Below are 24973 nucleotides of genomic sequence, written 5' to 3'. Positions count from 1 at the left end.
ACACCTTTATTCACACCTTCAGAGAAAGTAAGCAGATTGGTGAGGCAAGACTTCTCTTGGCTGAACCCATGATGACTCTGTCCCATTAAACCATGTTTGTATATGTGTTCCATAATTGTATTCTTTATAATAGTTTCCACTATTTTGCCCTGCAGTGATGTCAGGGTAACCGCTCTGTAATTTCCCAGATCAGCCCTGGAACCCTTTTTAAAAATCGGCATCACATTGGCAACCCTCCAGTCCTTGGGTACTACACACAAATTTTAATGACAGGTTACATATTACTAACAGCAGATCAGTAATTACATGCTTGAGTTCTTTAAGTACCCTTGGATGTATGCCATCCTGTCCAGGTAATTTACTACTCTTTAATTTGTCGTTTTGGCTCAGTACATCTTCCAGGGTCACCGAGATTTCTTTCAGTTCCTCCACATCCTCACACAAACCATTTCCGGTACCGGGCAGATCTCTTACATCTTCTTCCATAAAGACGAAGCAAAAAATTCATTCAGTTTCTTCCCCGCTATGGTCTTGTCCTCCTGAGTGCCCCTTTTGCTCCTTCATGATCTAACAGTCCCATGGATATTCTTTTGGCTGTAATAGCCTCTTTCACTTCACTTTTCAACCATGCTGGCTGTCATTTTCTCTTCTTTCCATCTTTGCAAATATGTGGAATGCATCTGGTCTGGGCTTCCAGGATGGTATTTTTTAATAATCCGTTTTTTAGATTATGAAAGATAACTATCAATGTATACTTCCTTATACAGAAAAGAAAACTGATCGCAATGCCTTTTTGCATTTTTCTAGCTTTTTACCATCAGGCTTTGAAACAAAATTTACCATACTGTTAATTTTTTAAGACTCAAAAAACTCTGTTCTGATTACAATGATTTTGAAATCAGGCAGTGATCATGGCAGATCGTTTTTGCAAGAGAGGGTATCCTAAAAGTGTGTTAATTCAGGTTTTAATGGAGCAGTTACCACAAATGTAAAGTCTTACTAACAATATGTAAAGAGAAAGAGCTCCAGATATAGTATATACATTGACATTTTCACACATGGAAGATAATATACAGAAAATCATCCCCAAACATTGGCATATCCTTGAAGGCCATACTTACTTCCAAGGTAAAGATTTGGTAGATAGCATATGCTAGAGAACGTAACCTCAAGGAGTTTCTTGTTCCAACTACATTACTAGAACCCACTACACTTTTGCTGTTAACTATGTCTTTGGGTCACAGGAAATGTGGCTGTTGTAGTGTGTGCCATCACCCTTAGAAATTAATGTTTTTAAATATCCAATTACTAACAAGATTTATCATTAAGACACAGCTCAAACTGCACTATGTCTCAAGTTATTTTATATTGTCCAGTGTCCTTGTCCACTGTTTTATGTGGGCAAACCACAAGGATGATTAAAACAGAATAATAGAGCACTGCCGCTGCCGAAGCAGAAATGTACTTTCAGCACTGTTGGTTGATCATTGGAACAATGCAGGACACTAATTAGTGATCTTAAGTTTTTTTGTGAGTAGAACCATTCAATGCGGTTGGAGAGGAGGTGATGTTGACCATAGATTCATTGATAGTTTATATATGGTTGCTGCTCATGGTCAGTATACATTGATCTCCGTCCTTTTCTCTGATGTCCCTTTTGGTTGTAATTTTATTCTTAGCTCTCTTCTATTCAGGCTACTGCACACAGTTTTTTTTACATTGTTTTTTCTTATCTCCCCCGTTTTCTGTATCCTATTTGTACTTTTTGTTTTTTAGGGCCCTATTTACTAAGTCACGTTATTGGCACGTAGCGTTTTTAACATGCTGTAACCATATACACGTGTTAACAGTGTATGCACTAAATATCCCTATAGGCACCTATGTGGTTATCACGTGCGCTAATCGAATTTTGTCACCATTTTTGTCTTCACAACTTCCCTGGGAGGGCAGGGGAGAGGAGGGTTGCTGGACATGGGTGGATGGAGGAGAGGGAAGGGAGAGAGAAGAAATGTTTGGACATGGATGGAGGGGAGGGAAGAGTGAGGAAGGAGATAAGATGAGGGAAAAGGAAGAGAGGAGAAAAACTGCACATGGATGAAGAAAATACGCAGACGCTGGATCCACTGGACAGTCCAAGTTCTGCGGAGGACCCAGCTACGGATGTAGGGCAAGAAATTAAGAAGAAAGGCAGAAAGTAAAGAAATAAATGGAAAGGAAGCCCTGGAAATGGAGTTAAGAGGACAGATAGCAGCAGAATCGGATACTGGGCCAGCATGATCAGAAAAACAAAGTCACCAGACAACAAAGGTAGAAAAAAAATAATTTTATTTTCATTATAGTGTTTGGAATATGTCCACTTTGAGAATCAGGTGCTCAACATTACAAGTTTATATTTATGGCATTTTATCCCACATTAAACATGAATTAGATTGGAACCTGGGCTCATTTAATGTTTTTTTCCTGGAGTAATGCATTGCCCCCCCCCCCAAGCACTCTCCCCGGCTATAGCCAGTTCTGTAATTCGGGGGGCGGGTGCAGAGGTGGACCAGGGAGAGAGCCTGTTGTTAAAACATTTACCAGCACACCACTGCCCCCATCCCTCCTTCCTCTAGGACATACATATTGAGGTCTTAAAGTCTCTTCTCATATGACTTTTGACACAAGCCCATATCATTTCTGTCAAGTTTCAAGTTTATTTATTGCTTGATATACCGTTCATCAAATCTATCTGAGCGGTTTACAAATATAATAATATAAATAATCAGAAGAAAGGAAAATATGAAATAGATTCCATTTGGATAGAAGAGAGAAGAGAATAGTATAACAGAGCTTCAGTGTTCTCCAGGGCACCCCGTGTCGCACCCGCTTCTCCCCCCCACCCCCCCCCCCACCATAGGGAGGACTTGTGGTGGACTTGTGGTCGAATACAGGGGTACTGGCGGGGTATCACTCAATCTTTGACTACCATTTTGGAGGCTGTGTGTCCCTGTGATCCCAAATGGTGCCTGCTTGAATGGGGAATCGAAGAGGACATAAATGGCAAAAAAGACTTGAAAGACTTTGTTTTGCGGCTGCAAAGTCAGTGATATCGGCCCATTGGTAGCAAGCTACTAGGCCTTCCATTTCATGTGGCTGGTGAAAGTTTGTCTGTTGGGGGAATTGCAAAAATTAACTGACTGCCGGTTAGGGAGGTTTGATCCTAAGGCGATCGAGTGGGTTAAATTGGATCATTTATTGGGTATTGTTCAGGGGAAGAAGGGGTTTTGTGATGGGGGGGGGGGGGTAATGAGGGAAGGGGAGTTTTTATCTGTTTACCACTGTGTTTTGTTTAAAGAGGGGGCTTGACAAGATGATATTGGTTTGCAATCTATCTTTATGCATTGATGTAACCTTCTCAAAACTTAAACATTTATTGTAAAAAAAAAAAAAAAAAAGGGGGGTGTTGGCGCTGAGCTGGCCATCTGCCAATATTCAGTGGCATTTAAGGTGGGTAGAACCAATGGATATTGCTGCTGAGTGCTGTGGACCTGGTTGGTTAGTGCTAGGACAGTTCAGGGGGACAGATAGGGTGGAGCTGGCACTTAACTGATTAGTGGTAATATTCAGTCCAATAACTGGTTAAATAAGCAGATAAAGTTAGGACAGTAAAAAAGGTTGTTCTAACTTCATCTGCTGAGCTAACTGGGTACCAGTCTGAATACTGATTGGTGCCCAGCTAAATCCTGGTGATTGCACTTAGAGATTCAATGCCAGAGCCCAGACATGGCTCACCATTGCATATCCATATGTGGGCGCCTATAAAGGAAAGTAGGTACCTTATGCACAAAATTTAGGTTCAGCTGCTTATACCAACCATAAAGCTGGTGTAAATATGCATAAATGCTACAGATATGCACGTCACTCACAGTATTTTATAACGCACATGTGTAGTTGTGGCATCTGCCCATGCCAACACCCACCTTGAAAACATGCACTTACAGGCCTTTCTCAACCCAGTCCTTGGGGCACACCATTGGGTTTTCTGGATGTCCACTATGAATATGCATGAGATAGATTGGAATGCACTTCCTTCTTGGCATTCCAGTCTATCTCATCCATATTTCACGATGGATATCCTGAAAACCCAACGGGATTTGGTGTGCCCCAAGGACTGGTTGAGAAGCTGCATTGTACAAGATACATGCATATGTATAGAATACATTTACATCTGTATGTAGTACCTAAGGCCCAGAAGCTCAAAACCTACAACATGTGCAAGGTGCGATTAGTGCTGGAAATGTGTGCATGGAATGTGTGCAGCATGCACAAACCCTCCTGCGCACATGCTAATCTGAATGCTGAAGCTCAGTGCAAATTGTATTTACATGCATTGAAATGGATTCATATCAGGTGATTATGTATTAATTCTGATGCTCAGAAGTCAGCACAGAAAACTATTCTGCCCTCAACAGCAAAAAAAAACACACAATCGGGTTGGGATAGCGTTCAGATTTTGAGAAGAGTTTCTTTCTGCATTTTTCACATTAAAATGCTTTTTTTTTTTTTTTTTTGCTTCTTTTGAAAGGAGGAAAGAGGCCCCATGCGCCTGTAGTGCTGATATGTGAGCAAAAAACATGTCTGCGAGTCTGAGCAAAGCTGGGGTGAGGGTGGGCATTGGCACCTGTTTTCCTGCGCTTTGATGTGAGTCTCTTAAGGGATTTAAAACTGCAAAAAATTATTGGGGGGCTTATATTTCATGGCGCAGGAGAAGGGTTGCCTATGTGCTCTTGCTTTTCCTATTTTTGCCTGGTGCATGTGCACAGGAAGTGTCACAGTAAGCACAGCTCTTGTGCACATGCAGCAGTCACATTCCTCTCCCTTGCTTTAATTTACTAGCGTTGCATCAAATTTGCATCCATTTGCTTTGGTCGGGGGGGGGGGGGGGGGGTAGTTTTCAGCTGTTTTTGCACTATGGGATGTGTGCTCTTGCCTCTAGAGCTGGAGTTTTGAGCACTACCTTCTTTGTAGATATGTTTCTTGCCTCTAAAGCTGAAGTTTTGAGTACTGTGCCCTAAGTGTGGACACATCGTTTGTAGAGTTGCCCTTACAGTATTATTCTGTATAGACTCCATATTTCATTCCATAAAGAATTGGTTGAATGATGCTATTAACTGTAATCGTAGTTTTATTGATTGGTCTAAATGTCCAGGTTTTTTTTTTTTTTGCATGGGTCTTAGAAATTTGTCTTTGCAACGTCTTTATCACTTGTATAAAGAGGAGTGGGGAGCATGCTTGGAAACCAGTAATTAGTTGCCTCTCTGGCCCCACCCCGAGTATTTGTCTTGACGTAATATTGCCAACAGCCCGAACCTGGTCAAGATAAAAGTAGGCTGTTTGCACAATGCATGTTTATTCACCTGCTTACTGAAAAGGTGTGCCGGGAGTGGGAAAGAAAAGGCTGGAGAACGGGGGAAAGCAACGACTTCCCTATCAGAAAGTTCGTAACTCTCTATGTCACTCACGGTCGGTCACTCTCTCTCTCCCGCCTTTTCTCGCTGCAACGGCGCCCAGCGCAGGCGCATTACAAATCCCGGACTGGTTTCGTGCGTGCTGATGTCACGAAAGCGTGGCGACGGTGGCAACTCAAGTCCCGGATGTGTAGTGGCCGTGTGATGAGTGGAGCGAGGCTGCGAGCAGGGCGGTTGTTGTGAGGTGAGCGTTGTCGCAGGACTCATTCAGAAGCTTTGGTTTCTTTCCTTTTACCCATGACGTTTAAACTTCTCTTCTAAGCCACATACGCAGTTTAGCAGCCGGAGTCCTAAGGCCTTCACCAATCCGTCAAATAGCCGCGGTAGGGAAAGAGAAGTGGTGCGCAGGCGCAGTGATTTTGGCCTAAGGCGTCGCGCGCTGTGCGCATGTTCGTCGCTCGTTTTTCCGAAGTGTCGCTAGTTCCTTGTATCGGGCGTGGTGCGCATGCGTCGGTGGCGATTGATTGTGACGCGCTTGCGCAGAAGGTGGGTGGCTGCAGAGCAGTTTGGTTCCTAAATTAAAGAGTGGGGGAGAGATTGAGTTCTGGAGCCAAGAGGGAGGTTGGTCCACAGATTAAAGAGTGGCAGAGAGATTGAATGCTGGTGCCAGGAGGGAGGTTTGTTGCCGATACCTTTTACCATAAGAGGCCAGATCGGCTGTCAGTTTGTGAAGGGGTCGGTAACAGTTTTCACATACCTTTCCTTTCTAGACTAGTGGTTCTCAACTACTGTGTCCCCAAGAGATGGGAGGTGTGTCACAAAAAAGGTCGATGTAGATAGCAAACCTGTGTTTTATTTACTGTCATTTAATAAATGGCAAATCATTAGTGGCTGTAATCAGAAAATACCAGCTGTCTTGAGAATCAGGTTCCCCGCTACCCCCAATAATTACTGCCTCCAGGCCCAACTAAAAATGTTGCAGGTCTGCTGTCAATAGATTTTGCTATACAATTTGAGTAGCATATTTGCAAGTTTTTGTGTTGCTTCACTGTAACAGGCAGTGGTGGGTTTTTGTGTTGTTGTTACTAAGGTGACACTGGAATGTAAATGTTTTTTTTTTTTTAATTTTTATTTATTTTACAAAGCTTCATGTACTGTTTTATACCAAATATGGCTTCAGAATGGTTTACAATAAAACAATGATATGTTGCTGTAGAAGGCAAAGTGAAGCTAAGAGTGAGTAGGGTAGGCTAGAGAAAAGAGGTGAGTTTTCAGAGAGTACTTGAATTTGTTGTAGGAGGATTCTGAGCGAAGGTGGGTGGGTAAGGCATTCCATAGTCTGGGACCAACATAGCCGAGAACTGATGCACATGTGGATTCAAGTCTGATAACAGTGCAAGGGGAAAGTTGAAGCAGACCAGCATTTGTGCAATGGAGTGAGTGAGCAGGTTTGTAGGGGATGAGGAGGCAGAAAGGTAATCGGGGCGGTCGGAAGGCAGGATTTGAACAGTATGATTAGGAGTTTAAACTGAATACGTGCTGAAAGAGGTAGCCAATGTTCTTGCTAGAGCAGGGGAGTGGATATCGACAAAAGGCTTTGCATGATGAAGAAGGTGGACAGCTGTGGATTGTACTGATGAAGGCACTTTAAAGATTGAAGTGGTAAGCCAGCATACAAAGAGTTGTAATCAGGTGAGTAATGAATGACAGGAGAAGGGCCCAAATGGATAAGAAACGAAAAGATGTAGCGAACGGTAGTGTCTGGAGAAGGTGTGCAAGGAAGGCCATGTCACCACTCTACATATTCTTCTGGGTAGAACAGACGGGCTTCCGCCCAGGAAGTCATGACAGCTCGGGTAGAAGGTGCCCAGAATCCAGCAGGAAGTGTTTTACACCAGCTAGTAAATAGGAGAAGTGATAACCTCCTTGACCAGCGAGCTAGTGTGGTTTTGGAAGACGCATCCCCTTTCACACGTCTCTGGAACTTGGCCAGTGGATAGACTAAGCTGATCTGGGGCGAGGAGAACAGGGAGACTTTGAGGGGAGGCATGTTTGAAAAGAAATGCTGGCCATGGGTCAAGGGCAGAGCCAGAGGATTTGTGTAGCGAGAGTGTGCTTGAGGGAGACAGGGATGGTACTGTGAAGGCAGACCAGGAGGATGAAGATGAAAGTGAGCATGGGGATGGAGGAGAAGACATAAAAGGGGAGGTGACAATGGCCTGAGAAGAGGGTGCTTTCAAAGATGAATTCTGGGCTTGCACCTTTTCATCCCAAAAGGTGTCTTTATGTAGTTGGTGAAAGGATAGTGGGATTATAAGAAGGCAGAGAAGAGCCTGAGGGGCAACCGATTCAGTGAGTTGAAAAGAGCACAAGGTTTAAAAGCTGCATTAGAAATACGTTGAGAAATGAAATTTATTTTAGCTTTGCGTAAAGGGTCCTATACTGATGATAGTGGGCATGAAAGATGTCTGAGGTGCTGGAGAGCGACATTTACACCAGGCCGCTCAGTGCTACAGACCTGTTTCTTTTGCAGTCTGAAGAAGAAAACCAAAGAGCAATAGTCTTGCATTATGCAAAGGTGGCCGAACAGGGGTAACAGTGTTCAGAGCCTGGTGAAGGGAACTGTTCAATCTATGAACCAAGGGTAAAGTGTGTGTGTGTGTGTGTGGGTGTGTGGGGGGGGGGGGGGTTTGTGATGTTAAATGTGGCAGGGAAGGAAGAAGGAGCAGCAGCAGCAAGGGGGCAAGAACGATGTCGGTAAGAATCCATCGTGAGGGTGATGGGGGGGGGGGGCAAGGAGATGAGAAGGGGGACAGAAAAGTGGAGAAGAGCATGATCGGTCCAGGGATACCATGCTAAGTCCAACTGTATGGTAAGTGAGAAATCTGGGCTGATGTGTTCCATACAGCTTTTTGATATGGGATAGGCAAATTCATACTAAACTTACAGTTAAACAATTACATTTTTAGAGGGGCTTTGTTAAGCTGTGAATTTCAGTGTTTGGTGTGTCACATACATGAACATTGTCAGGTGTGTTGCAACAGAGAAAGGTGAGAAATACTCAACGCTTGATGATGCGGGAAACCAGAGGTAAAAAAATTACAAACCCCGTAGCGGGAGGGCGGGACTTGGTGGGTGACTAGGGGGGCCACTGCCTAGTGTCCTCCTTTAGACTCATTCCTCTTGCTTGTACAGTTGCTACCTCCAACCCTCAGTTCTAAGCTGAGTAAGTCCACTTGTTTGCCATCCACTGTTCCCCCAGTGCTATCAGTGAACAGTTCAGATTAGGAGGCTGATTTCAGTACTGACTCTACCTACTAGCTTCACCTGGGTTGTAAGGCAACCCTGATTTTTGAGGGTGGAGCCCAGGCATTGTAGTAGGAGATGGGAACAAAGTTCCAATTAATAATTATATAAATACATAACTTAGTGCGGTAAAGAAAATTAGTCTGAGAGTGGGGTGAAATTGTGCATGAAGTAACCAGGGTGGAGGAAGAATGCTGAGGAGTGTGAAGCATCCCAGGGTAGGAGTGGTTGAAAGTAATAATATAGATGTGTTTCGTGGACCTACTACTCTATTTAACATTTCTAAAGCGCTACTAGGGTTACGCAGTGCTGTACAATTAACAAAGAAGGACAGTCCCCTGCTCAAAGGAGCTTACAATCTAATGGACAACATGTGAAGTCAGCTTACAATCTAATGGACAGTATGTGCGGACAGTCAAATTGGGGCAGTCTGGTCTAACCAGTATGTCATATACATCCTGTTTCTGATTTTGGCTAGTTCAGGGTCACAAATATCTGGCAGGATCCCAGATAGATCAATTCCCTAATGCTCATATCCAGCGATAAGCAGTGACTTTACTGAGTTCATATGACTATTAATGGTGGCCTCAGAGTGGTGGTGAAATAGGACAAAGGGGGAAATAAAAGAGAAGAGAGGGGATATTTTCCTGTCTTCTCTTTTGCCCCTGGTTTTTAATATGGTAATAAGTAGAAATCCTGGCAGCAAGGCGCAGGCAACAGTGTAGATAAGTCTATCTGGCAAACTGTGATATAAGCAGTGATGGAATTAACTAATAGCTGGATCTGACCAACCAGCAGCAACTACAATAAGAAGTCTGTCTGGCAGATTATGTACTACTTTTGTTGACTTGGTTGTTGGTGGAAAAGCCATGGATTGGGACCTAGAAAGGCACATGTTTGGGTAGGAGCTGCTTTAGGCCTAATTGCCCAATTATATATTTGATTTTGACATGTTTATTTTTGCTAGCATTGAACTATATTTTTAAATGTTTGCTGTAATCTTTGAGAAATCTTGGAAGAATGTTAGTTATACTTATACTATCTAACTTAATATTTATTTAGAAAGGAAAAGGGGATTTGATATGCAAACTGCTTTTATTGTAACCACAAGAAAGGCAGTATATTATATAACAGTACTTATTTTGTACCTGGGGCAATGGAGGGTTAAGTGATTTGCCTAGAGTCACAAGGAGCTGCAATGGGAATCGAACCTGGTTCCCCTGGTTCTCAAGCCACCACACTAACCAGTAGGCTACTCCTCTACTAGTGACGTTTTGTTTAACCATGGATGGGGGAAGGAAATGGTGTTAGGTGTGAGCTATATGTACTTGATAAAGTACAAAGAAAAAAATAAAATGTTAATTCGGTATAGTTTATATAAATCTTTAATAAATTAGCATTTATATTTTGTTTTGGAATTTAGTTCAGTGGATTACAAAAAGCATCAAACATAAAGTACAATTTACATAAAATTCCAGGTAAAAAATAAAAATAAATAAAAACCATGCACAATATTCTTGGCCCGAACAGCCCACTGGTTCCATGTGCAAGATATCTTCATCTTGACTCCCTCATGAAAGAAGTGAAAGAAATAGGAGGTGGCAAGGTATGAGAAGCATCTGCATAAATGAGAGATACATCGTTGAAGTGCTTCATGAAGCATCAAAGATCTCCAGTCATGAGAAAGAAGGAGCTGTGCTGAAAGAGGACAACTGATGCTGGTCACAAGATCCTGTAGGATCGATACCATGACTCCACCTTCCTTTGAACTGAAGAACCCATATGCAGCCCTGGAAGTGGAGGAGGTGAGAGCATCCCAGAGAGAGAGGAGGAATTGAAGCTCAAAATCCCCAAAGTTGCTGAATCAGTGACCACTAAGAGGTAGTGGTGGTTGGTAAGGAAAAAGAGGTTAGCCTTTATCACTTACAAGAGATTGTAGAAAGAGGAAGACTGGCGACAGTATCTGGGAAAAGCTATTTGAAGCTGGAAAAGTAGTCAAGAAAGCAAGATGCAAGTGGAAGAAAATAACCAATATTGTAAAATGGGGGGGAAAGACATTTTTTTAGATTTGATAGGAGAAAGTGGAAAAGTGGCATGTGAGACTCAAGTGAAGGGGAGGAATATGTAGAAGCTGATAAAGGTAAGATGGAATTGATTAATATCTCCATTCTGTGTTTGTGGTTGAAGGGTCGGGAACAGGGCCACAGAAGACAAACACAAATAGGAATGGAAGGGTGGTAGTCCCTGAAACAATTTTCAGAGGACTGTGTTCATGAGGAGCTGGCTAACTAAAGGTGGACAAAGTAATGGGGCCAGATGGGAAGTTCTAGCAGCTCTGCTGGCTAACCTTTTCAGTGCTTCTTGGGAATGGTCCTGGAGGACTGGAGAAAGATGTAGTCCATCTCCGCAAAAGTGAAAATAAGAGGTTGGGAACTACAGGCTGGTAAGTGTGACTTCTGTGGTAAGTAAATTAATTAATTAAAGCAGAGAACACAGGACCCAAGGCAACAGTTTCCCTAGAGGCAGGTCTTGTCAGGCAAATCTGATTAATTTCCTTGACTGGGTGACCAGAGAGTTGGATCGAGGGAGAGCACTGGATGTGGTGTATGTTCTTTTTAGCAAAGCCTTTTGACACAGTTCTGCATACATGACTAATAAATACACTGGGTATCCATGGTATGGGTCCAAAAGTGACTGGTTTTGGAACTCGTTGAGTGGACATCGACGGAGTAGTGGTAAATGGCGCTCATTCTGAGGAAAAGAATGTTACCAGTGGTGTGCCACAATGTTTGGTTTTTGGGCCAGTTCTTTTTAACAATTTTGTAAATGATATTGCTGAAGGGCTGTCTGGTAAGGTTTGCCTCTTTGCAGATGATACCAAAATCTGCAATAGGGTAGACACCCCAGATGGTATTGATAACATGAGAAAGGACTTCATGAAGCTAGAGGAATGGTCTGGAATTTGGCAGCTTAGATTTAATACTAAAAAATATAGAGTCATGCATTTGGGCTGCAAAAATCTGATGGAACAGTACAGTTTAGGGGGTGAAGAACTTTTGTGCACGAAAGATCAGCAGGACTTGGGTGTGATCGTATGTGATGATCTTAAGGTGGCAAAACAGGTAGAAAAGGCAATGACAAACTAAAAGGATGCTTGTTTGCATAGGGAGAGGAGTGGCCAGTAGGAAAAGAAGTAATGATGTCTTAGTATAAGACTCTGGTGAGACCTCATTTAGAAAATTGTGTACAATTCTGGAGACTGCACCTTCAAAAAGATATAAACAGGATGGAGTCGGTCCAGAGAGTGGCTACTAAAATGGTCAGTGATCTTCATCATAAAGCATATAGGGACAGACTTAAATATCTCAACATGCATGCTTTGGAAGAAAGGTGGGAGAGGGGAGATATGATAGACATTTAAATACCTATGTGGTATAAATGTACAGGAAGTGAGTCTCAATTGAAGGAAGCTCTGGAATGAAGGGGCATAGGATGAAGGTGAAGGGGATAGACTCAGAAGTAACCTGCGGAAATAGTTCTTCACGGAAAGGATGATGAATTAATGGAACGACCTCCTGTTGGACGTGGCGGGGATGAAAAAATTATTTGAATTCAAGAGAACTTAGGACAAGTACATAGGATCTCTAAGGGAGTGATAGGCATCGATGGGCAGACTGGATAGGCTATATGGTATCTGCCTACATTTTTCTGTGTTTCTATAAAATATAGTACTCGGCCATAGTCTGGGCAGAAATGAAGAGGGGGTTGGAAATGGAAGCACTTTGAGGAGGGAGTTCAGTGTGATAAAGATACAGCAAAGATTGGAGGCAAGAGTTTTTCAAATGGATATCATAGTTTTGTCAAGTTCAAGAGCAGACTGGAAAGGAGGTCAGCAAGAATTTTGAAATATAATGTGAGGGTACGAGATTTTAGCCAGAGGTGCTCAGCAGAGTAGTGGATTCTGGAGATGCCAAGGCTGGTGGTTGTGATGCCTTAACCAAAAGGGGAATATAAGGAGTGTGTGTGTCAAGGGCAGAGGAAAAGAACAGTATAATAGGATAAGAGAGCCTCTTTGACAGAACTTATAGCATAGTGGTGGAGAGGAGTGCAAAGGTCAATATCCTGAAGAATCCTAAACGTATTGGTGATTGGATGAGACTGAGGAAGGGGTAGTTGGATGAGATGGTGGTGCAGGGAGGAGGTTTTTAGATTTGTAAGGAACTGGGCAACATTCTGGGGAAGGGGAGAGCCTGTTTCGTAAGAATGGACTCCACTTTAACCAGGTTGGGACCAGGCTGCTGGCATCGGCATTTAAAAAGGAGGTAGGACAGCTTTTAAACTAGAACCTGGGGGAAGGCCAACAGTCTTTCAAAAACGCACGGTTCGGAACAACCTGTCTTTCAAAGATATCACCAAAACAGGGAAGATAGGGTATCCTGATAGCAAGGTTGTAAAAGAGACCATAGTAGATCAGGTGACCTTAAGTAAAAATTAGACAAAGGATTGCAAATAACACTATTGACTAATGAGCAAGATGTAAATAGGAACAAACATAGTTTAAAATGTCTATATGCAAATACAAGAAGCCTAAGAAATAAGATGGGGGAGAGAGAGTATATTGCAATGAAAAATTACATATAATAGGCATCTCTGAGACCTGGTGGAAGGAGGATAACCAGTGGTACACTGTCATACAAGGTACAAATTATATCATAGTGATAGGGTGGATCAAATTGGTGGAGGGGTATCTTTGTATGTTAAGGAGGGCCTTGAATCATAATTTGAAAATTCTGCAAGAACAATACACATATTGGAATCCCAATGGATTGAAATTCCATATGTAAAGGGGAAAGGGGGACAGTGATAGGAGTGTACTACTGTCCACCTGGCCAGGATGTAGAAATGTTATCAGAAATTAGGTAGGCTAACAAACTGGGGAACACAGTAATAATGGGTGATTTAAATTACCCCGATATTGACTGGGTAAATGTAACATCGGGGCATGCTAGGGAGGTAAAATTCCTTGATGAAATCAAGGACTGCTTTACGGAGCAGGTGGAGCCAAAAAAAGGAGTAGGAGAAAAAGGCTCTTCTCAAACAACGAAGGAGACGTATAGATGGTTAAAAGGCTTTATTAAAAAAAACATCAAATTCAACTTGACACAGCAGCCATTTATGTTTTATACCCCGTTTGTGTACAGATTTTGATAAAGAAATTTCTTATCCACATTGATGATATAATTGACATCATAAGGTTAGTACTTTATAATTCTCACTAGCACCTTTATATGTAAAAATCTTTTTTAATACATATTTTACATATGTGTATTTCATTTTGTGCTGATTATATGTTTTGTACATATTTTTTTTATTATTTATGACACATCTAATATATATTTTATATGTAACGAACATAATTCCACCTTTTTCATACGTAACATAATTCCACCATGTTTTGATGATTGTTGCTTTCTGATGTTCACAATATTTTTAATATGTATTGTATTTACTGCAACTTGTTTTTTTTATGACTGTTACTTTTTGATGTTCAACATATGTTTTTAGACTCCTGAAGCAGGTGCTCAGGCGCCGAAACATGGCTGCTGTGTCGAGTCAAATTTAATATTTTTGTAATAAAACCTTTTATCCATCTACACGTCTTCTTTGTTGTTTGAGAAGAGCCTTTTTCCCCTACTCCGTTTTTTGGCTTTGATTGCGATACTTAGGGAATCAGTGCACCTCCACTTCTTCTGTGGTTTTCTTCTCTCTTATGGAGCAGTTGGTACAGGATCCAAAAAGAGAAGGAAAAACTCTAGACCTGGCACATGATCTGGTGCAGGAGGTAATAGTGCTGGGGCTGCTTGATAACAGTGATCATAATATGATCAGATTTGATATCAGCTTCGGAGTAAGTACACACAGGAAATTCAATACGTTAGCGTTTAACTTTCATAAAGGAGACTGATAAAATGAGAAGAGCGGTGAAAAAAAAAAAAACTTAGAGGAGCAGCTGCGAAGGTCAAAAATTTACATCAGCCGTGGATACTGTTCAAAAATACCATCCTGGAAGCCCGGGCCAAATATATTCCGTGTATTAAAAATGAGGAAGGAAGACCAAATCACAGCCTGCATGGTTAAAAAGTGAGGTGAAGGGAAGATATTAGAGCTAAAAGAAAATCCGACTGAAAATAATAGGAAACAGCATAAGGAATGGCAAGTCAAATGCAACGCGCTGATAAGGAAGCCAAAAAGAGACTTTGAAAAAAAGATTGCATTGGAGGCAAAAACATAAAGTAAAAAAAAATTTTTTGGGTATATTAAAAGCAAGAAGCCGGCAATAGAATCGGTTGGACCGCTAGATGACCGAGGGGTAAAAGGGGCAAGCAAGAAAGACAAAGCCATAGTGGAGAGATTAAATGAATTCTTTGCTTCGGTCTTCACCGAGGAAGATTTGAGAGAGATACCGGTGCCAGAAATGGTATTCAGAGTCAGAGAAACTGAATGACATCTCTATAAACCTAGAGGATGTAATGGCGCAATTTGACAAACTGAAGAGTAGCAAATCTCCTGGACTGGATTGTATTCATCCCCAAGTACTGATAGAATTGAAAAATGAACTTGCGGAACTGTTGTTAGTAATATGTAATTTATCTTCAAAATCAAGCGTGGTACCGGAAGATTGGAGTGTGGCCAATGTAATGCCAATTTTTTTTTTTTAAAGTTCCAGAGGTGATCCGGGAAATTATAGACTGGTGAGCTTGATGTCTGTGCCGGGCAAAATGGTAGAGACTTATAAAGAACAAAATTACAGAGCATATTCAAAAGCATGGATTAATGAGACAAAGCCAACAGGGATTTAATGAAGGGAAATCTTGCCTCACCAATCTATTACATTTCTTTGAAGGGGTGAATGAACATGTGGGTAAAGGTGAGCCGGTCGATGTGTATCTGGATTTTCAAAAGGAGTTTGGCAGGAAATTGGAGATAGGAGGTAGTGTCCTATTGTGGATTAAAAACTGGTTAAAAGATAGAAAACGGAGAGTAGGGTTAAATGGTCAGTATTCTCAATGGGGAAGGGTAGATAATGGGGTTCCCCAGGGGTCTGTGCTGGGACCGCTGCTTTTTAACATATTTATAAATGATCTAGAGATGGGAGTATATAGCGAGGTAATTAAATTTCCTGATGACACAAAGTTATTCAAAGTTGTTAAATCGCAAGAGGATTGTGAAAAATTACAAGAGGACCTTGGGAGACTGGGCATCTAAATGGCAGTTGACATTTAATGTGAGCAAGTGCAAAGTGATGTATGTGGGAAAGAGGAACCTGATTTATAGTTATGCAAGGTTCCAGATTAGGAGTCCCCGACTGGGAAAGGGATCTAGGCGTCATCGTTGATATGTTGAAACCCTCTGCTTAGTGTGCGGCGGCAGCTAAGAAAGCAAATAGAATGTTAGGTATATTAGGAAAGGAATGGAAAATAAAAATGAGGATGTTATTGTGCCTTTGTGTCGCTCCATGGTTCTATTGCACCTCTAATATTGTGTTCAATTCTGGTCACCGCATCTCGATATAGTGGAATTAGGAAAGGTACAGATAAAGGGGATGGGACGACTTCCCTATGAGGAAAGGCTAAAGCGGCTAGGGCTCTTCAGCTTGGAGAAAAGACGGCTGAGGGGAGATATGATAGAGGTCTATAAAATAATGAGTGGAGTGGAACGGGTAGATGTGAATTGCTTATTTACTCTTTCCAAAAATACTAGGGGGCATGCAATGAAGCTACAAAGTAGTAAATTTAAAACCAATCGTAAAAATATTTATTCACTCAGCGTGTAATTAAACTCTGGAATTTGTAGCCAGAGAATGTAGTAAAAGTGGTTAGCTTAGTAGGGTTTAAAAACGGTTTGGATGGCTTCCTAAAGGAAAGTTCATAGACCATTATTAAAATGGACTTCTAGAATAAGCAGCATAATATGTATTGTACTGTTTTGGGATCTAGCCAGGTTCTTGTGACATGGATTGGTCAATGTTGGAGCAAACAGATGCTGGGCTTGATGGACCTTCGGTCTGTCCTAGTATGGCAGTACTTATGAGTTTAATTCAGTTCATCTGCATATCATAAACCTCATCCCCTTACTCTGATTCACTCATCTTATTCTGACATTTGTAACATTAGAGGTGTACTCTCAGCTCCCTGGTACTCTTTAATCTCTTGTACACTCATTCACTCAGCCTTTCTATCCATTCAACTGCTTAAAAACGCAAGTATTATCATACTGCTTTAGATCAAAAGTCCAAGTCCAGTATCCTGTTTCTGATAGTGGCCAATCTAGGGCACAAGTAGTAAACTGAACTAATCTAAAAAAAATACTTTTATACTGCAAATAATTTATCGGTTCTATGTGATTTACAAATAAAAAGAAGCCAGCCATACATAGTTTGATTGTTTTGATTGTATTTTCCTAAGTTAAAAATGACTGAAAATGTCATGCACTCTCGGTACATAAATTTCTCAAATAACCATGTTTTTAAAAATGTCCAAAACCTTAAAAGGCTATTAGAAAATCTAACAGTTGCAGGAAGATCATTCCATAATTTAATTCCTGCAAAAGAGAACGAATATTGAAACATTCTGTTATAACTAATAGACTTGAAAGAGGGTAGATGTCGAACCAAAGTATCCCTCAATCACATATTTACCATAATGATTGGAGTGAGGTTGAAGGGGGGCAGACTGAGGAAAAAATGTCGGGGGGGGGGGGGGGGGGGTTTCACGGACAGGGTGGTGGATGCTTGGAGTGCCCTCCCGCGGGAGGTGGTAGAGATGAAAACGGTAACGGAATTCAAACATGTGTGGGATAAACATAAAGGAATCCTGTTCAGAAGAAATAGATCCTCAAGAGCTTAGCCGAGATTGGGTGGCAGAGCCGGTGGTGAAAGGCGGGGCTGGTGGTTGAGAGGCGGGGCTAGTGCTGGGCAGACTTCTACGGTCTGTGCCCTGAAAAAGACAGATACAAATCAAGGTAAGGTATAAACAAAAAGTAGCACATATGAGTTATCTTGTTGGGCAGACTGGATGGGACCGTACAGGTCTTTTTCTGCCGTCGTCTACTGTGTTACTATGTAACAACATCATGTGTTCTGTCTCTGAGCCATGTAATAGTTTAAAAATAATTATATGGAGGTCACATGGTGCTATGACTGCGGGTGGACTCTAAAAGGTTCCTCTCCGGCTGTCCTGGTGTAAAATCCCGATTCCATATCATCAAGCTGATCAATCCATAGACTGGTGGGTTGTGTCCATCTACCAGCAGGTGGAGATAGAGAGCAAACTTTTGCCTCCCTATATGTGGTCATGTGCTGCCGGAAACTCCTCAGTATGTTCTCTATCTCAGCAGGTGGTGGTCACACACAGCAGCAGCTCTGGCTAGGCCTCCAAGCCTAATTTTTAGGTTTTGTTGAGTGCCTGGGGTTGAGGGCTCTTTTGAGCAAGTGCAAACCTGGTGGTGCCAGGTCCCTCCTTTTCTCCCCCCTCCCGCTGGCTCCGTTAAAAAAAAAAAAAAAAAAAATTTTGAACGGCCTTAAAGGCGTTTATTTCGACGTTTATTTAAGCGTCTATTGCAGCTACTCACTGAGACACCAGGTCGTTACAACTCGGAGCGGACAGCAGGTAATTTTACCTTTTTATAGCGGGCGGGGGTTCCCCGATTCTTCTCCTCGTGGCTCATGGCGTCGGAGGGCGAGGGCGCAAAGGGTCGCTCCCCGGGTCGCTCGAGCGCTTCTATAGGGGATGCGGGGGTCTTCAAGCCGGATTCGCCCTTGGTGGGTGACAGTTTCGCGACCGATGCATGTCCCGGTCCTTCCTCCGGCGTGGCGGTTTTTCCCGCCATAAACGCCCATCCCCCGCTCCTCGCCTCCGCCATCTTGGCCGGCCACGCGGCTCGGACGGCTTCTTCTTGGGCCGCCCTTGAGGTTGGAGACATTAATGCCATGAACGCCCTTAATTTGGGCGACGGCACAGAAGCGGCTAAAGTTAAGAGCCGTTCTTCCCGCGCGGCTCCTTCGCGAAGTTTCGCGCCGGACGCCATTTTGGATGCGCAGCATGTCTCTCCCCCGCTATTGCGAGCGCCGGTTGAGAGCGCGCCTAGGGCTGTTGCCCAGGCTGCGGAGGTGCACAGTCTGGGGGGTTTCTCCCCCGAGTTTGTTTTGCTGCTGCATCGGGCCTTCCTCATGCACAACGCTGCCCCCGCTCCCTCCTCTGGTAAAGAGGTTGAGGTTCCCAGAGGTAAACGCCCTCGGGTGGATTCCCAGGCCTTGGAGGAATTTGTCTCCTCCGATGTAGATGAGGGCAGCGTGTCTGAGGTCTCCCAACGGTCCTTTGCGGATTCCTTGGTGGAGACGGATCCCCGCTCGGATGGAGCGGATGACCCCTCTGCAGCGCGGCTTTTTCGCCCGGAGGATTTGCCCAACCTGTTGTTACAGGCCATGGACACTTTGAAGATATCCTCTCCGGAGGACGTCTCTCCCTCAGCCCCTGTTGGCTCTGCCATTATGCTGGGGACTAAGCGCCCGCCTAGAACCTTCCACGTGCATGATGCCATGCACACCTTAATTTCGGCTCAATGGGATGTCCCAGAAGCGAGCCTTAAAGTGGCTAGGGCTATGTCCCGCCTCTATCCTTTGGCTGTGAGTGAACGCGAGGCCTATCTGTGGCCTACCGTGGATTCTTTAATCACTGCGGTGACTAAGAAACCGGCATTGCCGGTGGAAGGTGGCACGGCCCTAAAGGACGCCCAAGACAGGAGATTGGAGGCGGCTTTAAGGTCGTCCTTTGAGGCGGCTGCTTTAAGTTTGCAGGCCTCAGTTTGCGGCTCCTATGTGGCCAGGGCGTGCCTGACTATGGTGCAGCGGGCTTCCCCCTCGGATCATTTCTTGAGGAATGATGGGCCAGCCCTGGAATCGGGCTTAGCCTATTTGGCAGACTTGCTGTATGATGTCTTGAGAGCCTCAGCTAAAGGCATGGCTCAGACTGTCTCTGCGCGGCGGTGGCTTTGGCTGAAACATTGGTCTGCTGACCACGCCTCAAAATCCCGCCTGGCTAGATTGCCTTTTAAAGGCAAGCTGCTCTTTGGGGTCGAGCTGGACAAAATCGTGACTGATCTCGGCACGTCTAAGGGCAAGAAGTTGCCGGAGGTCAGGGCTCGGGCGAGTGCTCGTCCCGGTACCTCCAGAGGACGGTTTCAGGAAGCCCGTCGGTACCCGCCCGGGCAGGTCGGGTGCTTCTGCCCCCACTTCCTTTAAGAGGAATTTCTCCCCCAAGCAGCATTCCTTTCGCAGAGACCGCCGTCCCGGAGGTGCTCCCTCCGGTCCTCCCCCAGGGTCTCGTACCCAATGACGGGGTATTGGTCCACGCCCCAGTGCAGATTGGAGGACGGCTGTCCTCGTTTCTGGGCGAGTGGACCACAATAGCTTCAGACGCTTGGGTGCTGGAAGTCATCAGAGACGGCTACAAGCTGGAGTTCTGCCGACCCTTAAGAGACGGGTTTGTACTCTCTCCCTGCAAGTCTCCGGTCAAAGCTGTGGCAGTGCAGCAGACTTTGGACAATCTGATCCGCCTGGGTGCGGTCGTTCCGGTGCCAGAAAGTCAGCTTGGCAAGGGGCGTTACTCCATTTACTTTGTGGTACCAAAGAAAGGAGGTTCGGTCCGGCCTATCCTCGACCTCAAAGGGGTCAATCGGGCCTTGAAAGTGCGGCACTTTCGCATGGAGACTCTCCGCTCTGTTATAGCGGCAGTGAAGGCAGGGGAGTACCTGGCATCCTTGGACATCAAGGAAGCGTACCTGCATATTCCCATCTGGCCTCCTCATCAACGCTTTCTGCGTTTTGCAGTCCTGGGCCGACACTTCCAGTTCAGAGCCCTCCCGTTCGGGTTGGCTACTGCTCCGCGGACCTTTTCCAAGGTAATGGTGGTCATAGCGGCCTTCCTGCGAAAGGAAGGAGTACAAGTCCATCCTTATCTGGACGACTGGTTGATCCGAGCCCCCTCTTATGCAGAGTGCGGCAAAGCTGTGGACCGGGTAGTTGCTCTTTTGAGCTCCCTGGGATGGATCATCAACTGGGAGAAGAGCCAGCTGCGCCCGACTCAGTCCCTGGAGTATCTGGGAGTTCGATTCGACACCCAAGTGGGCAGAGTGTTCCTGCCAGACAATCGGATTGTCAAGCTTCAGGCTCAGGTGGACCAGTTCCTAGTAGCCTCTCCTCTTCGGGCTTGGGACTATGTGCAGCTGTTGGGCTCTATGACGGCCACAATGGAAGTAGTGCCCTGGGCCAGGGCTCATATGAGACCACTACAACACTCTCTGCTGCAGCGCTGGACTCCGATGTCGGAGGATTATGCTGTGCGTCTTCCCTTGGATCCAGCAGTGCGCAAGGCGCTGAGCTGGTGGATGCAGACAGACAAGTTGTCTGCGGGAATGCCTCTGGTGTCCCCAGAGTGGATTGTCGTCACGACGGACGCCTCGTTATCGGGCTGGGGAGCCCACTGCTTGGGAAGGACAGCGCAGGGGCTCTGGTCTCCTGCAGAGGCAAAGTGGTCTATCAACCTCCTGGAACTCAGAGCCATTCGGTTGGCGCTTTTGGAGTTCATCCCGGTACTGGTGTTCAAGCCTGTACGGGTCCTGTCGGACAATGCCACGGCTGTGGCCTATGTCAACCGCCAGGGAGGTACCAAGAGCGCCCCTCTAGCCAAGGAAGCTATGAGTCTATGCCAGTGGGCGGAAGCGAACCTGGAACAGCTGTCAGCGGCCCACATTGCCGGAGTCATGAATGTCAAGGCGGACTTTCTCAGTCGCCATACCTTGGAGCCCGGAGAGTGGCAGCTATCTGCTCAGGCGTTCTTGGACATCACGAAGCGCTGGGGCCAGCCGAGCCTAGATCTGATGGCGTCATCGGCCAATTGCCAAGTGCCGCGCTTCTTCAGCAGAGGACGGGACCCTCGATCCCTGGGAGTAGATGCTCTTCTCCAACAATGGCCGACACAAGAGCTTCTCTATGTGTTCCCGCCCTGGCCCATGTTGGGCAGGGTACTAGACCGGGTGGCAAAGCATCCCGGCAGGATAATCCTGGTGGGTCCGGATTGGCCCAGGCGTCCCTGGTATGCGGACTTGATCAGGCTCTCAGTCGACGATCCCCTGCGGTTGCCAGTGGAGCAGGGCCTGTTACATCAGGGTCCCGTGGTGATGGAGGATCCCTCCCCCTTTGGTCTTACGGCCTGGCTATTGAGCGGCAGCGTCTGAGGAAGAAGGGCTTCTCAGACAAGGTCATCGCCACTATGCTGAGAGCGAGGAAACGCTCTACTTCTACTGCTTACGCCAGGGTTTGGCGTATCTTTGCAGCGTGGTGTGAAGCAGGCTCTCTTTCTCCTTTCACTGCTCCAATTTCTTCAGTGTTGACGTTCCTGCAAGAAGGTCTGGACAAAGGCCTGTCGCTCAGTTCCCTTAAGGTCCAGGTAGCGGCTCTGGCTTGCTTCAGGGGCCGCCTGAAGGGTGCTTCCCTGGCTTCGCAGCCAGATGTGGTGCGCTTTCTCAAGGGGGTTAATCACCTGCGCCCTCCTCTGCACTCAGTGGTGCCTGCGTGGAATCTCAACCTGGTGCTAAGAGCATTGCAGAAGCCGCCGTTTGAACCCTTGTCAAGGGCATCTCTGAAAGACCTGACGTTGAAAGCAGTCTTTTTGGTGGCTATCACTTCAGCCAGAAGAGTTTCCGAGCTCCAGGCGCTCTCGTGTCGAGAGCCTTTTCTACAGTTCACTGAGGCAGGAGTGACTATTCGCACAGTGCCTTCCTTCCTGCCCAAGATTGTTTCTCGCTTCCATGTGAATCAGCAGCTATGTCTCCCTTCCTTTCGTAGGGAGGACTACCCAGAGGAGTACTCTGCTCTTAAATATCTGGATGTGAGACGAGTCATCATCAGATACTTGGAAGTGACCAATGATTTCCGGAAATCGGATCATCTGTTTGTCCTGTATACAGGTCCTCGTAGGGGTCTGCAGGCTGCTAAGCCTACAGTGGCAAGATGGGTCAAGGAAGCCATTGCAGCGGCTTATGTGGCCGCGGGGAAGGTGCCGCCTATCCAGCTGAAGGCTCACTCTACAAGAGCTCAGGCGGCCTCGATGGCAGAGGCCGGTTCCGTCTCCTTGGAAGAGATATGCAAGGCGGCAACTTGGGCTTCGGCCCATACATTCTCCAAGCATTACCGCTTGACTGTGGCTGCTCGGGCGGAGGCCCGGTTTGGAGCTTCAGTGTTGCGGTCAGGGATTTCTATGTCCCGCCCTGGGTGAGTACTGCTTCGGTACATCCCACCAGTCTATGGATTGATCAGCTTGATGATATGGAAGGTAAAATTATGTATAATCATACCTGATAATTTTCTTTCCATTAATCATAGCTGATCAATCCATAGCCCCTCCCAGATATCTGTATTGTTTTTATTCTGGTTGCATTTCAGGTTCAAGTTTAGTCTTCAGTTACTTCAGAAAGACTTCGTGTTCAAGTTTTTTCACTTGGATTCTTCAAGAGTTAAGACGAGTTTGTGTTACAGTGAGCTGCTGCATTCCTCTCCCCTCCGTTTTACGGGGCTGGATTGAGACTTAAAATTCTGCCGGCACTCCCTCCCGCTTCGTGCGGCTGTAGGGCAGTTTTGTACCCCTCCCGCTTCGGCGGTGTTAGGGTCAGTCAGCTCCTCCCGCGGTTGCGGTTGCAGGATAAGCCAGATCCCCCCGCATCGGCGGGTGTGGTGTCCCTCCCCCGCTCCGCGGGGATGAGCTGGACGGATTCCCCTCCCCCGTTTCGGCGGTGGTGAGCTGGGCAGAGTGTCCCTTCGTGGGTGTAATTCTCTAAGTGCTGAGTCCTGCGGATGGAGCTTTGATATCGACATACTGAGGAGTTTCCGGCAGCACATGACCACATATAGGGAGGCAAAAGTTTGCTCTCTATCTCCACCTGCTGGTAGATGGACACAACCCACCAGTCTATGGATTGATCAGCTATGATTAATGGAAAGAAAATTATCAGGTATGATTATACATAATTTTACCTTTTCGTGGTGACCCCCCCCCCCCCCCCCCCCCCGACCACTTTTTCGATATTGGATTGGTGGCGAAATACCTTGCAGTCCCAGCTGACAGACTTGAGCCGTGATTTTGTCTCTTACAAGGCTAGGACCGGCGCGGTGGAGGACAAAGTTAGGCCCAGATGCACTTACTCCACAATAAAAGCCTTTCTCTTACCTATCCTCTGTTTCTGCTTACCGATTTTGAAAACAATGGTCATGCATGAAGGAAGTCTCATGCAAATGAGCTGCTCGCTGTTAGCTCATTTGCATGCGATTTCCTTCCAGCCAGTCGATCAGCTGTGCATGTCACAGATGGCTTCATACATGCAGACAAGCTGCATGTATAATAGCCATCTACAGCCTTGTTTTGTTTACCTTTCCTGCCTTCCTTGAAGTGCCTGCCTGCTAATCACAGCGCGTTTAACAGGGCTCTCCAGTGGTGGTTGGCTCCAAGCTGCAGACCCATTTTCAGTTGTTCTGATGAATGTCGGCTCCAGCTGACACAGCTTCCCTTACAAAAGAGGGCAGAGAGAGCCGGGAAAGAGGCTGGAGCAGACAGGAATCTGCAGACAGCTGTCTGTAATTTCCTCAATTGCTATTCATCCCCCCCCCACATCCTTTGCTCTTTCAAGCTGCTGGCCATCGGGAGGAGCAACAATACTCTATCCTCTGCCTTAGGCACTCTTGCACCTTTGATGACCCGCCCTGTAAGGCGTACAAAACCCCAACCTTGGCTGACTTCTAATATCCGCTACCTACATTCCTGTACCCGCTCCGCCGAACGCCTCTGGCGGAAATCTCAGGCCCTTGCTGATTTCTTACACTTTAAGTTCATGCTGACCTCCTTCCAATCTGCTCTTTTACGTGCCAAACAGGATTATTATATCCAACTGACCAACTCTCTTGGCTCTAATCCTCGACTTCTCTTCACCACATTGAACTCTCTCCTCAAGGTGCCCCCTCCCCCAACTCCCCCTTCATTATCTCCTCAGACCCTTGCTGAATTCTTTCACAAAAAAGATAAACCTTGCTTTCTCTACCTCACCACCTCTCCCTCCACTAGTCTGTTCTCCTCATTCCCTTTCCCCTCATTCCCTTTCCTCCTTTCCTGAAG

General features: G+C 45.4%; 1 protein-coding gene across 5 annotated transcripts in view; it reads left to right on the top strand.

The window, feature by feature from the left end:
* Positions 1-5638: 5638 nt before the first annotated feature.
* SPOP (speckle type BTB/POZ protein) overlaps positions 5639-24973 on the top strand; it is a 302309-nt gene continuing 282974 nt past the window's right edge. The window contains exon 1 of one of the 5 annotated variants that reach the window (XM_030221297.1): positions 5639-5691. The gene's annotated coding sequence lies outside the window, so the exon portion shown is untranslated. The other 4 variants (XM_030221291.1, XM_030221294.1, XM_030221293.1 and 1 more) reach the window with 4 other exon arrangements.

This window comes from Microcaecilia unicolor, chromosome 12, assembly GCF_901765095.1.
Source record: "Microcaecilia unicolor chromosome 12, aMicUni1.1, whole genome shotgun sequence".
NCBI classification, from domain to species: Eukaryota; Metazoa; Chordata; class Amphibia; order Gymnophiona; family Siphonopidae; genus Microcaecilia; species Microcaecilia unicolor.
This window is presented reverse-complemented; position numbering and strand designations above follow the sequence as displayed.